The sequence below is a fragment of the Carcharhinus amblyrhynchos genome, chromosome 19 (genome assembly GCF_965287045.1).
Source record: "Carcharhinus amblyrhynchos chromosome 19, sCarAmb.v2.hapA, whole genome shotgun sequence".
In the NCBI taxonomy this organism is placed as follows: domain Eukaryota; kingdom Metazoa; phylum Chordata; class Chondrichthyes; order Carcharhiniformes; family Carcharhinidae; genus Carcharhinus; species Carcharhinus amblyrhynchos.
In genome coordinates this window covers 43,841,139-43,857,120 of record NC_137342.1, presented here as the reverse complement: position 1 = coordinate 43,857,120, position 15,982 = coordinate 43,841,139, and the positions used below count along the sequence as shown (strand labels likewise).

At 44.4% G+C, this 15,982-nt stretch overlaps 1 protein-coding gene across 13 annotated transcripts in view; it reads left to right on the top strand.

The window, feature by feature from the left end:
* The window catches only part of celf2 (cugbp, Elav-like family member 2), a 614,034-nt gene that overhangs the window by 47,805 nt on the left and 550,247 nt on the right, over positions 1 to 15,982 (top strand). Inside the window, exon 1 of one of the 13 annotated variants that reach the window (XM_080207691.1) lies at positions 5,335 to 5,355. The exons of the other annotated variants lie outside the window; for them this stretch is intronic. The gene's annotated coding sequence lies outside the window, so the exon portion shown is untranslated. Of the gene's footprint in view, positions 1 to 5,334; positions 5,356 to 15,982 lie in introns of those variants that run through there. 13 annotated transcript variants of the gene reach the window in all.

Here is a 15,982-nt window from a genome sequence, read left to right as displayed (position 1 = left end):
GACCTGGTCTGCCATTGCGTCAACACTCCAAAGTATATAAATGACACTCTGCTTTTTAATGGAAATGTTAACCTGCCTAAAATTAACACGTTAAAATTGCACACACACAAGAATTCGTAAGCACTTGTTCATGTATGCCTGGTAATCATATAATCCCTCCAGTGTGGAAAGAAACCACTCAGCCCTTCAAGCTGGCACTGACAACAATCCTACCCAGGCCCCATAGCCCCACTCATTTACCCTGCCAATCTCCCTGACACTAAGGGGCAATTTAGCACGACAGAGTGTCTTACTCAGGCCCTTTGCACTGTCCGATCCCCAAAACTGTACACATTTGCCATTTGCTAATCCCCCTAACCCACACATCTTGGGACAATAAGGGGCAACTTAGCATGGCCAATCCATCTAACCTGCTCATCTTTGGCATGTGGGAGGAAAGCAGAGCACCCAGACAAAACCCATGCGGAACTCCACACTGACAGTGACCCAAGGCCAGAATTGAACCCGGATCCCTGGTGCTGTGTGAGGCAGCAGTGCTCATCACTGTGCCACATGCTGCCCATTGTGTCACCGTGCCACCAATATAGCCAGCAAAAATTTAAAAGGGGTAAAAGGTTTGAAAAAAGGTTAAGTGACTTAAGTAGTGAATGTATTGCCATGAAAAAAATCAACTGCGTTGCACTTTGTGTAATGTGAAATTTGTTAAATAATGCATTCGTGCATTTTTATGTTTCAAATGTACTTATAGGAAAATAGTTAACACATTTGGACAAAATCTCTTTGATGCATAGGTTTCACGAGTGTGTTACCCATTTGTCTTACATCTATTTACACATTCTTTGAAAAGCAGACACAGGAGTTTCACCAATTTTCACAATGGCGGCACGGTGGTTAGCAATGCTGCCTCACAGCATCAGCGACCCGGGTTCAATTCCTGGCTTGGGTCACTGTCTGTGTGGAGTTTGCACATTCTCCCCGTGTCTGCGTGGGTTTCCTCCGAGTGCTCTGGTTTCCTCCCACAGTCCGAAAGGTGTGCTGGTTAGGTATATAGGCCATGCTAACTTCCCTCTGTGTACTCGGACAGGCGCCGTAGTGTGGCAACTAGGGGATTTTCACAGTAACTTCATTGCAGTGTTAATGTCAGCCCACTCGTGACACTAATAACTAAACTTTTACTTTAAGTTGAGGTTTCAGTCTCCAAATTATGAACCAGCAGATTACCTGGGAACCTGGTAAAGAAACTGAGAAGAACCAGCAGCAGATCCTGACTGTGTGCCGATTACTGCACGCTGCGTTGCTGCGTTGAAATCATTTCACTGCGTTACAAACACAAACGGTACAGACATCCCATTGAAACCAGAGGACCTTATTACAAGCTGACACCAACATTTGAAATTAAAGAATCATTGAAACTTAATGATGTGTTTCCATTCATGTCAATTCTACTATCTACCAACATTGGGCTCAGTGTCTCCCCTCAGCCAGCTCCATATTGATGCAAAAGCCCTCGCTGCATTAAAAAAAATAAAAGTTTTAAACATTCAACAAGAGGCAGATAAACAAAAGGAGACTTTGAATTAATCTGACCAATTGAGTTCTGATGAAGGGTCATCCAGACTTGAAACTTTGGCTGTATTCTCTCTCCACAGATGCTGTCAGACCTGCTGGAAATTTCCAGCATCTTCTGTTTTTGTTTCAGATTCCAGCATAGGAGCAATTTGTGGTGGCGCAGTGGTTAACACTGCTGCCTCACAGTGCCAGGGAACCAGATTTGATTCCCAGTTTGGATCACTGTCTGTGTGGAGTTTGCATGTTCTCCCTGTGTCTGCATGGGTTCCCTTCGGGTGCTCCAGTTTCCTCCCACACTCCGGAAGACATGCTGCTTAGGTGCATTGGCCATGCTAAATTCTCCCTCAGTGTACCCGAACAGGCACCAGGATGTGGCGACTTGGTGATTTCTGCAGTAACTTCATTATAGTGTTAATGTAAGCCTACTTGTGACTGATAAATAAAGTTTATAATTTTCTTTCATACCTGAGTTAATCACATCTCTTTTTGGTGTCTAATCTCTAATAAAGAGGGATACTGACAATGAGTTTCTTTCTTATAGTCGAATGGATTTTGATGCTGTAATGGACTGAGATGTTATCATGCTTTTAGACTGTAGTGGGATGTTCAGCTTTTACACTGAGTGTAGTGGGATGTTAGGAAGACCAGCCTGGATGATTATAGCAGCGTTACTTATTTTGCTGTTGCCTCTGGCCGTGCGTGTCCCGCACATTCAGCACCAGCTGCTGAAGTACTCCGCCACACTCAATGTGAAAGCACTTTGAGAGTCAGAAAGCCTTGAGTGAAAGGGATGTGTTCTGCCCTGAATACTGCATATTCATACTGACCGTGACATTGCGAGTGTTACTGGGTGAATTGATAATAGGTCAGGCTTGACCCAAGGAAGCAGCTGAATTATTGTGGTTCAATGCTTGACAGACAACTTGTTCTTTTCAGATAGAACAAGATGAACAGAGAACTGAGGGTTCATTACATGTTCCTGGATTGTAGCACAATAAAAGCATCCCATCTATAAGACTAAATGCTTTACTAATACTGCCTGAAAGGCTCAAGTGTTCAAAAATTGCTCTTTGTTTGATGTAACTGTGACAGCAAGTGGCAGCATCATTAGTAGTGGCATCTGTAGGGAAAAAAAACAGACCAAATTTATGACTATATGGTCCTGACTGGTAAGTCCAAACCTACGGCAGAGTCCAAAGTAAATAAGCAAAGTAGTTCAGCAAAATTTAATGCTGCGCTTTTTAAATGTGAACCTGTTAATCATTTGATAAGGGCAGCATGGGTTGATAAACTTGGTTCAGATGTAGTCACATGGAACTCAGTGATGTCTGCTGTTTTTGAATGGGGATCATAGAATTCATATGGTGCAGAAGCAGGCCATTCGGCCTGTCGAGCTAGCACCAACAAAATCCCAACCAACCCCTATCCATGTAAACCATACCACGCTCCCCCCCCACCAATACCCTGCTGGCCCCCTTGACACTGAGGAGCAATTTAGTCTGGCCAATGCACCTAACCCACACATCTTTGGACTGTGGGAGGAAACCCACGCAGACAGGGGCGAATGTGCAAACTCCACGCACGATGTGGAGATGCCGGCGTTGGACTGGGGTGGGCACAGTAAGAAGTCTCACAACACCAGGTTCATATCACAAGCTTTTGGAGCGCTGCTCCTTCATCAGGTGAGTGATGAAGGAGCACTGCTCTGAAAGCCCTTGGTGCCAAATAAACCTGTTCGATTTTAACCTGATGTTGTGAAACTTCTTACCAAACTCCACACAGACAGTGACCCTAGGCTGGAATTGAACCCAGGTCACTGGCACTGTGAGGCAACAGTGCTAACCACTGTGCCACCGTGCCATGGATGAAATAGAACAAGAATCATTGCTGTCTGTGAAATGTAGATAACCATTGAACCCCCAACTTAAAGTAGTCTCTTACCCTCTAAGTAGAGCTGGTGATATGCAGGTCTCTGAACCACACTAGTTTAAAGTTTATTTATTAGGGTCACAAGTAGGCTTATATGAAGTTACTGTGAAAATCCCCTAGTTGCCACACTCTGGCACCTGTTTGGGTACACTGAGGGAGAACTTAGCATGGCCAATGCACCTAACCAGCATGTCTTACAAACTGTGGGAGGAAACCAGAGCACCCGGAGGATACCCATGCAGTATTGGTGAGAACATGCAGACTCCCCACAGACAGTGACCAAAACCGGGAATCGAATCCAGGTTCCTGGCGCTGTGAGGCAGCAGTACTAATCATTGTGCCACCTTGCCAAGCCAGGAGCAGGAATGTATGAATGGTGCCATCTCAGCAAATATGGGTAAATAATTGGTGCCAATTCAGCTAGTACGTCACTGCAGTCTGGAATGTGGCAGGCTTGATCATCGATGTGTGTCAAGTATTGTATGTTTATCTTGGTAATTGTGAGAAAAAGATAGTTCAGCTTCCTGCTCCCAATTTGTCTTAATCCTGACTGATGACACATAAAAGCAGCTTCTGCATTCCGCAGTGTAGTGGAATGTAATTAGCCTCAGCGCCTCTTTTCCAAGAACCTGACTAATATAACAAGTTTGCTTTTCTAAGTGGGCCTTTTGGATTTTTGCAGTTTTATATCCTTACTTTAATTTTCCAAAGGGTGACTCAATGAAGAGGCCAATATTTTCCCACAGTGGCAGCTCTAGGTACTGAGTACAAGAGATGGGAAATCATGTTGCAGCTAAATAAAACCTTGGCTAGGCCGCATTTGGAATATTGCGTGCAGTTCTGGTCATTACGATACCAGAAGGACGTGGAAGCTTTGGAGAGAGTGAAGAGAAGGATGTTGCCTGATTTTAAGGGTGTTGACTATGAGGAGAGATTGAATAAACTAGGATTGTTTCCATTGGATAGAAGGAGGCTGCGGGGAGACCTGATAGAGGTCTACAAAATTATGAGAGGCATAGACAGGGTGAAAAGCCAGAGACTTTTTCTAAAGATGGAAGTATCAATTACAAAAGGGTAAGGTTCAAGGTGAGAGGGGGAAAGCTTAAGAGAGATGTCCAGGGGAAGTTTTTCATGCAGAGAGTGGTGAATGCCTGGAACGCGCTACCAGAGGAGGTGCTGGAAGCAGGCACATTAGCAACATTTAAGATTCACCTGGATGGATACATGTATAGGGAGGGAACAGAGGGATATGGATCGAGTTAGGGCACAAGGTTTCTTTAAATTTAGTTCAGGCATCATGATCAGCATGGGCTTGGAGGGTTGAAGGGCCTGATCCTGTGCTGGACTTTGTTCTGTATTCTTTGAGATAACCCTTCAAGACTTCAACCAGACTTGTAAAGAAAAAACATTCCAACTTTGCTTTGATAATTTCCTCAGAATTGCAAAGCTTTATTCATGATTTTAATAAGTTAAGCTTCCTGCCAGTTGCTTAGAGTTAAAGGCTGGGGAGGGGAGGGGGGTGCGAAAGGTGGTTTTAAAATAGAGACAACATTCTAGATAATCTCTTCCAGATAATGATTTGTTAAAAATTGATAATTATATTAATGGTTGCAATTATATTTTGGAGGAGCAGGTACTGGAGTGAGATAAGGCATTGTGGATGAGGGAGTCTTTCGAGAATGTTGATGCCAAACAGTCGCCTCAGTCCTGGGAGGACTGTTATAGAGCAGCTGTGATTGCAAGGGGTCAGTTTACCCCACGTCACTCTGCAGACTCTCAGAGGCTTCTGTAACTAGAGATTATTGAACCAACTAATTGATTTTTAAAACAAAACAAATTAGCTGGCAATTAACTGAGGTAAGTACTTGCTGTACATCACAGTTAACCCCTGGCTGTACAGCTTCTTAATGGTGTGCTTGCTTTAGACTGCTGATGCTTGTTGACCAGACTCTCATTGCAAAGTATATCAGGTCAAATGGCTGCCCCTGCGCTGTACGATTTCACGACTAGGGTAGGATCACAGTGTGATACTTTGCAGGACGGGAAAGAAACTTCATGCGGCACATGGAGTTCAAAGTACCCAACAGAAAACTAGTTTAGTCCAGTTTGACTAGATCACATACATATGCAGATGGCCATAAGGTTAACTGAAGAAGTAAAAAACATTGAAGTTGACAGCAGAATCAGCAGCTCAGACAGAGAAGGAGACTGAGATCGTGTGCCAGATTGCTGAAATGGTCATGTGAATAGAAAAGCAGCAAGCCTGCACGGAAGAAGTCCATGCAAGACTATATTTGGAAATGTACACGGTTAAAGCCTATGTTTATGTCGGATACACAAGCCTTAAGATCTTATCAGTGCTGCTCAACATAGCAACCAGAGAATGGAAAGGAGAGAGGATCTAACGAAGGGACAAGTTGCCACCTTGTTGAGAGAGAGGTCACGTCAGAGAAGTCAGACCACATGATGCACTGAGTGAGAAGCAGGACGTAGCAGCAGTTTTGAATGTCTGAAGTACTCTAAGATTACAGAACTTGATCATGAGTGAGGCTTATGTTTACTTAGAAATTGAATCCCTCATGGTATCTTTGAGAGGTATAAACATCACACTTTGCACATCCCAAATTAGCAGACAATGGAATTTGGTACAACTGCATTCACTATTTTTGGCCTTACTCAACACACCATCATTTGCAGCCTCAACGTTCATTAATTTGTGAACCCGTGAACTATTGTGCTTTTTAATTAATGGGAATTGGATTGAGGCCACTTGGAGAACAGGCCTGATTTGCGTTTGTCATTAGAACCGTGATATTTCACACGTGCAAGGGGCACAACGTAAACACTTCCAAAGCTCGCTGTCGTGTCAATAAAGGTTTACTGGTGTCGTTTTCGTTTTTTCCTTCCTGAAAGATTACTGTGGGAGCCTATTTTGTAAATCAAACTGCGAATTGACTGTATCCACAGGAGGCCATCAATTGAAGGGGGATTGGGGGGGTGCATGGGAGGATGGAAATCAGCTCCAGACTGTGCAGCAAGATCTGTTTCCACAGTGAAATATAATCAGACCTTTTAGTGATTTTCTTTCTTTAAAAGCTCAATGAGCAAGCAACTGCAAACATTATTAAATAATGCTCGCATGGATTGTCAAACCTGTTTGTGTTAACCCAAAAGCTACAGTCAGGAGTAATACTGTGTGTAATACTGGCAAGCAACAAAATCACATTGAATTTATGGCATTGTACCTTGATGTAGTGGGATTGTATCTTTGATGTATTGACAACTGGCATGCCACCAAGGGCTTTCCCTTTGGCTGGAACCTGCCCCCTATCTTCAGCATAATGGGAATTCTGGCCACACCACTTAGCGTAGTTTGGCATATCCAAAAACATAGCATCAGTTTCCATGCCCTGGACACCACTCTGCTCTACCTCTCTGCCACCTCTCATTTGGACTCAGTGGCCTGGTCAATTTTTAAAAACTCTGCGACCAGCGTGAACGAGTACGCCACTACAGTAACTGACTTCATTAGTGTGTAGAAGACTGTGTGTCACAGAGGCAAATCCCCACATGTTCCCCAACCAGATACCATGGATGAACAGGGATATCCACAGCTTGCTGAAGTCCAGGTCTGAGGCATTCAAGTCAGGTGACACTGATCAATGCAAGAAAGCCAGATACGATCTAAGGAGATCCATCGAAGATGCCAAAAGACAGTACAGGACCAAGCTAGGGTCCCAGGCTAGCCACACCGACCCCCGCTGACTATGGCAAGATCTGCAAGATGTAACAGGCATGTAAAATCACCGGCTTCAACGCATCCCTCCCTGATGAACTCAGTGCAGTCTATGGCGGTTTTGAGCAAGAGGTCAGCAAGAGCGTATACTCCACCCTGGGAGCCCTGGATGAACCTGGATCTGGAGTCACCACTGCAGGTGTCAGAGCAGCTTTCTTGGAAGCCAACCCACGGAAAGTGATTGGCCCGGATGGGGTACTCGGACACAGAAATCCTGCGTGGATCAGCTGGCAGCGGTATTCGCAGACATCTTCAATCTCTCTTTACAACAACCTGAGGTCCCTATCTGCTTCAAGGAGATGACCATCAACCCAGTACTGAAGAAAAACTAAGCAGTGTGCCTTAATAACTATCGGCCGGTGGCTCTGACTTCCATCATTATGACACTCTTCAAAAGGCTCGACATGGCACAAATCAATTCCAGCTTCCCGGACTACCTGGATCCATTACAGTTTGCCTATTGCCACAACAGATCCACAGCAGATGCCGTCTCCCTGCACTCAACCCTGGAACACCTAGATAACAAAGGCACCTATGTCAGGCTCCTATTTATTGACGACAGGTCGGCCTTCAACACCATTATTCCCAAGAAACTCATTTCCAAACTCCGTGGCCTGGGCCTAGGCTCCTCCCTCTGCGACTGGATCCTGAATCAGATCCACAATCAGTAAGGATAGGCAACAACACCCCCTCGGTGATCATCCTCACCACCATGCCCCACAAGGTTGTGTTCTCAGCCCCCTACTATACTCTTTATACTCTTATGACTGTGTGGCCAAGTTCCCCTCCAATTTGATTTTCAAGTTTGCTGACGGCACCACCATAGTGGGGCAAATCTCAAACAATGACAAGTACAGGAATGAGATAGAGAATCTGGTGAACTGATGCAGCGACAATAATCTATTCCTCAATGTCAACAAAACAAAGAAGATAGTCATCAAATTTTTTTTATAATGTACATAACTGATTAGGATTAAGGGACTGAAGGTGTAGTTGCTAAATTTACTGATGGCACAAAGATAGGTAGGAAAGAAAATTGTGAAGAGGACAGGAGGCCACAATGTGGGCAAAAATCTGGCAAATGAGGCAGAATGTGGGCAATGTGAAATTGTTCATTTGGGCAGATAATCCCTGATTTTAATGGTTCAAACATTGACAGATGTGTATTCAGTTGCCTAGGTTTTAAGTTCTGGAATTCCTTCACTACACGCCTCCATCTCTCTGCTCCACTTCCGTCTTCAATACACCTTCAAATCTACCTTTCTGACCAAGATTTTGGTCACAGGCCAAATATCCTCTTCAATGGCTCACTCTCATCATTTGCATTATGTTGCCTCCGAAACATTTTGGGATGTTTTACTGCGTGAAAGGGCTGGGTAAATTGTTTTTTTCAATTTGTGCACAGCAAGCTCCCACAAAGCGCAGAATGCCAGATATTTTTTTATTGGCACTGTGGATAATTCCCAGCTCTTCCTTGAAAAAGTGTCACCAATTTTTTAAATGTCTGCCTGAGAGACATCTCACCTGAAAGACAGCACCTTCAACAGTGTAGCAGTCCCTTAGCACTGCACTGAAACAGGGGTTTGCAGCGGTATCTGTTATTTCCAGTACATAGCAGCATGGTGAAAGTTTCATTGTTCAGCTGGATGCTACCCTGGGTGCTCTACATGCGAGGCCAGGTTCTAATTAATCAGAAGCGCGTGCTTTCCCTCAGAAGCAGAATGTTGCGTTGAGTGTGTGGGCAAAGTACATGGAAGGAATTGGAATTGTTGCAATCTGTGTTATACCTCAATACTCCAACTGGTTGTGAAATACAGGAAACTGTTCCATCCTTGAATTGGAGAATGAGTTACGTATCTAGCAATCCCACATCATTTTTTTAAATGCATTTGTGGGACATGTGCATCATTAGCTGGGCCAACATTTATTGCCCATCCCTAGTTGCCCTTGAACTGAGTGTCTTGCTAGGCCATTTCAGAGGGCAATTGAGAGTCAACCACATTGCAGTGGGTCTGGAATCACATTAGGCCCGATCAGGTCAGGACAGCAGATTTCCTTCCCTAAAAGTCATTAGTGAGCCAGATGGGTTGTTCTGACAATCGACAATGGTTTCATTGTCATCAGTAGATTCTTAATTCCAGATTTTTAAAAATAATTGAATTCAAATTCCACCATCTGCCGTGGCGGGATTCGAACCCGGGCCCCCAGAACATTAGCTGAGTTTCTGGATTAATAGGATAGCGATAATACCACCAAGCCATTGCCTCCCTTAAAATGATCATAACCCTCCCAAAGTTAACATCCGTATGGGTCCACAGTTAGACATGTGCGGGGACATTGAAAAGACCTTCCAAATGAAATAGCATTGTGTGAAGTTATATTATTAATTGGCAAAACAGTATTGGAGGCAATGCTCAGTAAGAATTCTTATTGTCAGCCCTTGATTTTATCAAATAGGACTTAATGCACCTCTTGGTGAGTTTGGGAAACTGATTGATATGAAGATGCCAGTGATAAGTTACAAAGAGGCAACAGCATGTTGACTGTAGTGAGATTTCACTCACTGTGACTGAGTAATCCTTGTTGAAGCTGTTTAGGTTGGAATCTGCACTTTAAAAGGTAAATCCTTTCATGTTCCCCTAACTTTGTGATCCATCAGCTCCTTTCTCCTTTGATATTGCAAGTGGCTGCTGCCATGAAATAGTAGCATATCTTTGTCAGATTTCTCTTTCCTTTGTATCAGAGTAAACGGTCCCACAGGTAAATGGCTGGTCATGAACCAAGCCACAGAGAGATTCCAAATGATGTAGTGTCCTTTGGTAAGGTTAATATTCCTGTAGTCTGCAGGAGCTTTCAAAGCCTCTGAGGCCTTCTGTTAAGATGATAAAGCAGTTATCCTTATCATTGGGTGCTCGCTCAGTTGCTCAAAGAATTTTCCTCTGGGCTCCAGCCTGCCACATACAGAGAAAGGAGGAACCTTTCCTTCAAACAACAAGCAAGGAGGGTGTGCAGCATTAGTTTCATAAACTGCAATCAGTGAGGACAGGCAACAACATCTCCTCCACCATCATCTTCAGCACTGGTTCTCCACAAGGCTGTACCCTCAGCCCCTTACTATCGTCCTTATAAACCTAATGAGTGTGTGGCCAAATTCCCCTCCAATTCGATTTTCAAGTTTGCTGACAACACCACCGTAGCGGGTCGGATCTCAAACAATGATGAGACAGAGTACAGGAAAGAGATAGAGAATATGGTGAACTGATATGGTGAACTGATGTGGTGACAATAACTAGATGGTATATTCTTGTCACCAATACCAATTCTCACAGAAAGTAATAGTGGATCCTGGAACTATTTTGATGGAAAATCAACACCCATCTTAACTTCCTCTCCCCATTGTGTAACATTGGAAAGCATAGACTGAGGGGTGCCATTTTGGCTCATTGAGTTTGATCATTCAACAGGCCTGGTCCATTCCATTTGACTGTGGATTCTGCTGAACTCATCCCACCTCCTGATCAGAGGATCATGCCTGCGGGACAGATTTGAAAGATTAATTTCACAGGTCCATGTTAGCTGATCAGCTGACCTTCCCAAGTTTTTATGTGCTCTGCCAAAGGATGTTCTCTGACAACACGGGGGCAGAGTGGCTAATATAGCTGCCTCACAATACCAAGGACCTGGGTTTGAACTTGGCTTCAGGTGACTGTCTGTCTGTGAAAGTTTGCACATTCTCCCCATGTCTGCGTGGGTTTCCTCCCAAAGATGTATAAGTTAGGTGGATTGGCCATACTAAATTCCCCCTTAGTGCCCCAATATTTGTAGGTTAGGGAGATTAGTGGGGTAAGTTTGCGAGGTTACAGGGATAAGACCTGGGGAAGATACTCTGTCAGAGAGTTGGTGCAGACTCGATGGGCTGAATGGCCTCTTTCTGCACTGGAAGGATTTTACAAAATGCCCTCCCTCCAAAAGACCTTCTCCAATTGTCCATCACCAACAGAATCCAACATTGGCACATGTGTACGCATATCATCTGTGGCCTTACCCTACTTTACAGCATTTCAATGACAGCTTCATTGTCCATGAAACACTCTTTGGAATGTCTTGAAATTGTGAATGTTTTTGTTTTCACTTTTCCACGTGGATGGTTAACTCGTATCTCCCAAAAATACGTTTTTTATGTTCTCTGATGAGAGTGCTGCCATTGAGCTAAGCAGACAAGTATTTGGAATTCAATGCAACACTGACTTAGGCAGTGATGGGTAATCTCAGTTAGTGAGTGGACCGCATGTGTGGCCCTCCTCCATCTCAGTGTCCGCAAGGTAGAATTCTGGCTCGTTCGCTAACCATGATCCTTGAATAAAACTGAATACACGCCAACAATTCCATAACAAGTTATAGAAAATGTTTAATCATTCATGTATTAATAGAACTGTCACCAACTTCAAAACAACAGAAATATTTACACTTGATTGGACACAGAGGGAGCGCACGGCTCTCACAGTCAATGTTGTGAGCAATCTGCACGCACCTCACTTCACATGCCCTTGCTTTATGAGGGCATAGTGGTTCAAAGGTTAGCGCTGCCGCCTCACAGTGCCAGGAACCCCCTGGTTCCATTCCCAGCTTGGGTCACTGTCTGTGTGGTATTCGCACGCTCTCGCTGTGTGGGTTTCTCCGGGTGATCTGGTTTCCTCCCAGAGTCCAAAGATATGCAAGTCAGATGGATTGGCCATGCTAAGTTGCCTCTTGGCATCAGGGAGACTAGCTAAGGTAAATACTTGGGATTGTGGAGGTAGGGCCTGGGTGGGATTGTGGTCGGTGCAGACTCAATGGGCCAAATGGCCTCCTGCAATGTATGATTCATACCAGTCACATTGGTCGAATGTGGCAACTCTGCGTAGGGGGCGACAGTCAACAAAATGTCTTATGGGCTGCATTGAGAACTCTGGGGCATATGTGGCCCATGGGCCGCAGGTTTGCCTGGCACTGTACCTAGCCAAGTGCCACAAACTGCCAGCAGCTTTTTCCAAAAGCCCATCTGTTTGTTGTAAATATTTGAGTGAAAGCTCTTGGTCCAATGCCTCACGTTCAATCCTGGGACAATACCAAATACAACAATGGAAATGTTAACATATTCATCCTTTCCTGCTTGCAACTGGCAGTGCTCGGGAAATAAGGAGCAGAGGGCAAAATATGTGCAATCTTTCGATCAATTTGTTTTGCTCCAAGCAGGAACTATGTCGGGGGGTGGGGCGGGAGTTCTAAAGCATGGAAATGGACTCGCTCTGTACAATCCTGCAGCATCGTCAGACAAATAAAATCAGCATGTTGACTCCCGCAATAAAATATTAATGTATCTACTCTGTGAATCCAGGGACTGAGTTAAAACTTGAGGGATTTGCAGTCCTATATTGAACGATTTTATTTATCTTTGTTGTTGTGGCTTGTCCTCCTTATGGTGTTTGTTGTAAATCTTTTCAATGCGCTCATTAGTGAATGGGCGCCCATCCTTGCGCCATTTAACATGAAATATTGCTTGTTAAATGAAATTGTTTTAAACATGACTTCAAGGTTCAGCTTACATTGAATGAATAGCTGCAAAGACTTGCCGTGGACCTATGAATACTACAGGAAACATTGTCGGGATGTTTTTGTTTTGGCTTAACTAGAGCCAAATACATGTGCGGGAATTTTACCACCCTGCCTGCCACAGGTATCGGAAAGGGCGAGGGGCGGACAATGGGAAGGCCCGGGATTTTACAGTGTCAGGTCAAGCAAGGCTGTAAAATCAGGCCCATTGACCTTTTTAATGGTCTTTTTGTGTCTTATGCTCCTCTGTAACTAAAGCAATGAAACACAGAATCCCTATAGAAGGAGGCCATCCAGCCCATTGAATCTGCACTGACTTTCTGAAAGAAAATCTCTCCCAGCCTTGAACCCCCCATACATTTGCCGTGGCTAATCTACCCAAGCTGCAGAACTTTAGATGGAAAGTTAGCATCGCCACTTCACCTAACTCTCAAATCTTTGGACTGTGAGAGGAAACCGGAGCACCCAAAGGAAACCCACACAGACATAGGGAGAACATGCAAACTTCACACAGACAGTGCTCCACTACATTGCTGTATATTGAGTACCAACCATGAACAGGCTTGATTTCTGACACGGGTAGGGGCCTTGATCTTGCTGTTTAGCTCTTTACTATGTGTGCCAAGTCCCCAGGTGTTTCAGATGGCAACGACCCCTCTGGTGGCAAGGCATAGCAGTGTTGTTAATTTCTGAAACTCATTCTGTTGTCCAAAATTTCAATTCGAAAGAGTAAATATGGGAAATCGTGTTGTCTTTTCTAAAGCTGCCTCACTCAATGACCAAAGGGAATTCTTCATCCAGGGAGGGAGAGCCAGCGAACCTCCACCAGGCTTCTGTTGCAGCTGATTTAGGAGCAACAATGAGCCAGCAGAACTGAAACCATGTCTTCTGTTAGGTTTAGGGTGGCACAGTGCCACAGTGGTTAGCACTGCTGCCTCAGTGCGCCAGGGACCTGGCTACGATTCCCAGTTTGGGTGACTGTCTGTGTGGAGTTTGCATGTTCTCCTCATGTCTGGGTGGGTTTTCTCCGGGTACTCCTGTTTCCTCCCACAGTCCAAAGATGTGCTGGTTAGGTGGGATTGGCTGTACTAAATTGACCGTTAGTGTCCCAAGATGTGTAGATTAAAGGGATTAGCTGCAGTGAATGTGTGATGTTACAGGGATAGGGTGGGGGAGAGGGACTGGGTTAGATATTCTGACAGAGAATTGGTGCAGACTTGATGGGCCGAATGACCTCCATCCGCATTGCAGGAGTTCTGTGGCTGGTTTGGTTGGAAGAGGATGGCATCAGGCACAAACTTGATGTAAAACGGTATGGCAGATTTTACAGCAAATTTCAAAGCCTTTAAACTATTGATTTCAAAGATGCAACCTTACTGTGTTTGTGTTTCTTGAAGAGATATTTGGTGCAAAGACCAGGCCAATTAAAGCTTTGAAAGAGATAGCAGTCAAAATAGGTCACCAGTCATATGAACATGGCCAAATAAGGTAAAAAACAGAAAAGCCTTATCCTATTGACCCTGTAACATCAATGCAAGATCAAGAAATAGAAAAATTTCATGAAAAAAACATAGACAAAGCCACAGACTCTAACCATAGAACAAAGAAAATTACAGCATAGGAACAGACCCTTTAGCCCTCCAAGCCTGCACCGACCGTGCTGCCTGACTTAACTAAAACTCCCTACCCTTCCTGGTACCATATCCCTCTATTCCCATCCTAATCATGTATTTGTCAAGACACCCTTTAAAAGTCATACCGTATCCGCTTCCACTATCTCCCCTGGCAACAAGTTCCAGGCACCCACTACCCTCTGTGTAAAAAAAAATCTGCCTCGTACATCTCCTTTAAACCTTGCCCCTCGCACCTTAAAACTGTGTCCCCAAGTCATTGACTCTTCCACCCTGGGAGAAAGCTTCTGACTATCCACTCTATCCATGCCCTTCGTAATCTTGTAGACTTCTATCAGGTTGCCCCTCAACCTCCGTCATTCCAATGAGAACAAACCAAGTTTCTCCAACCCCTCCTCGTAGCTAATACCAGGCAACATCCTGGTAAATCTTTTCTATACCCTCTCCAAAGCCTCCACATCCCGTTCAGCCTGTTCCTTAAATCAGAGGAAAGATTTTATGACCCCAAAAGTATATAAAATAAAAAGCTAGATAGCCTATGTTATTCTTTCTTGCCGTGTTGTATTCCTTGATGTGTCATGTCCTAGTATCACACAGCTCAAGAACCGTCTTTCCCCGCACAATATTTAATCACCCATGTCTGTATTCGCCCTCACCATTCTGAACCCATATTCCATTTCTCAGGCCTTGCCACGTGATGTTGTTTCTCCATCGTTTCCCATGCAATTTAAAGCCTATTTTTAAACATTTCGCTCCCAGTCGCCTTCTCATAAAGTAGAGTTCCAGCCTCTCCCTGTTATCCCTTTAACTCAATCCTCTCGCTGGGGACAAACCTTGTGGCTCTTCCAATTATGTGGCTTCCTTGTTACCTTGACTACCAGATCAAAATGCGGGATTATAGGTACTGCTGGGTCCATTGCGTTTCACTGTGACGCGCTGTCATTTATATTCTATATATTTAGCAGTAGATTCTGTATTCTGACCTGTCATTGCTAGATGCCATGGTCTGTGGTCATCATAACCATTCAGTAGAAACTGGTTTGAAGAGAACTTTGTAGGTTTGCACTGGCACAGTGGTTAGCACTGCTGCCTCCCAGCACCAGAGACCCAGCTTCAGGTCCATTCTTAGGTGATTATCTGTGTGGCTTCTGCACGCTCCCCCTGTGCCTGCCTGGGTTCCCTTCAAGTGCTCCGGTTTCCTCCCACAGTCCGAAAGACGTGCTAGTTAGATGCGTTGGTCGTGCTAAATTCTCCCTGAGTGTATCTGAACAGAGGGTGCCGACTCGGGGATTTTCACAGCAACTTCATTGCGGCTTCATTGAAAGCCTATTTGTACCACTAATAAATAAACTTTAAAACTTTTGATGTTCGTTCTCTTCAGCAATGTTTTGTTTTAAGTGGATTACGTGTTCCTTTCAAGTGAAAGATTTACTTCTGATACAGCTTGCAACTGGTTCTGGTCCTT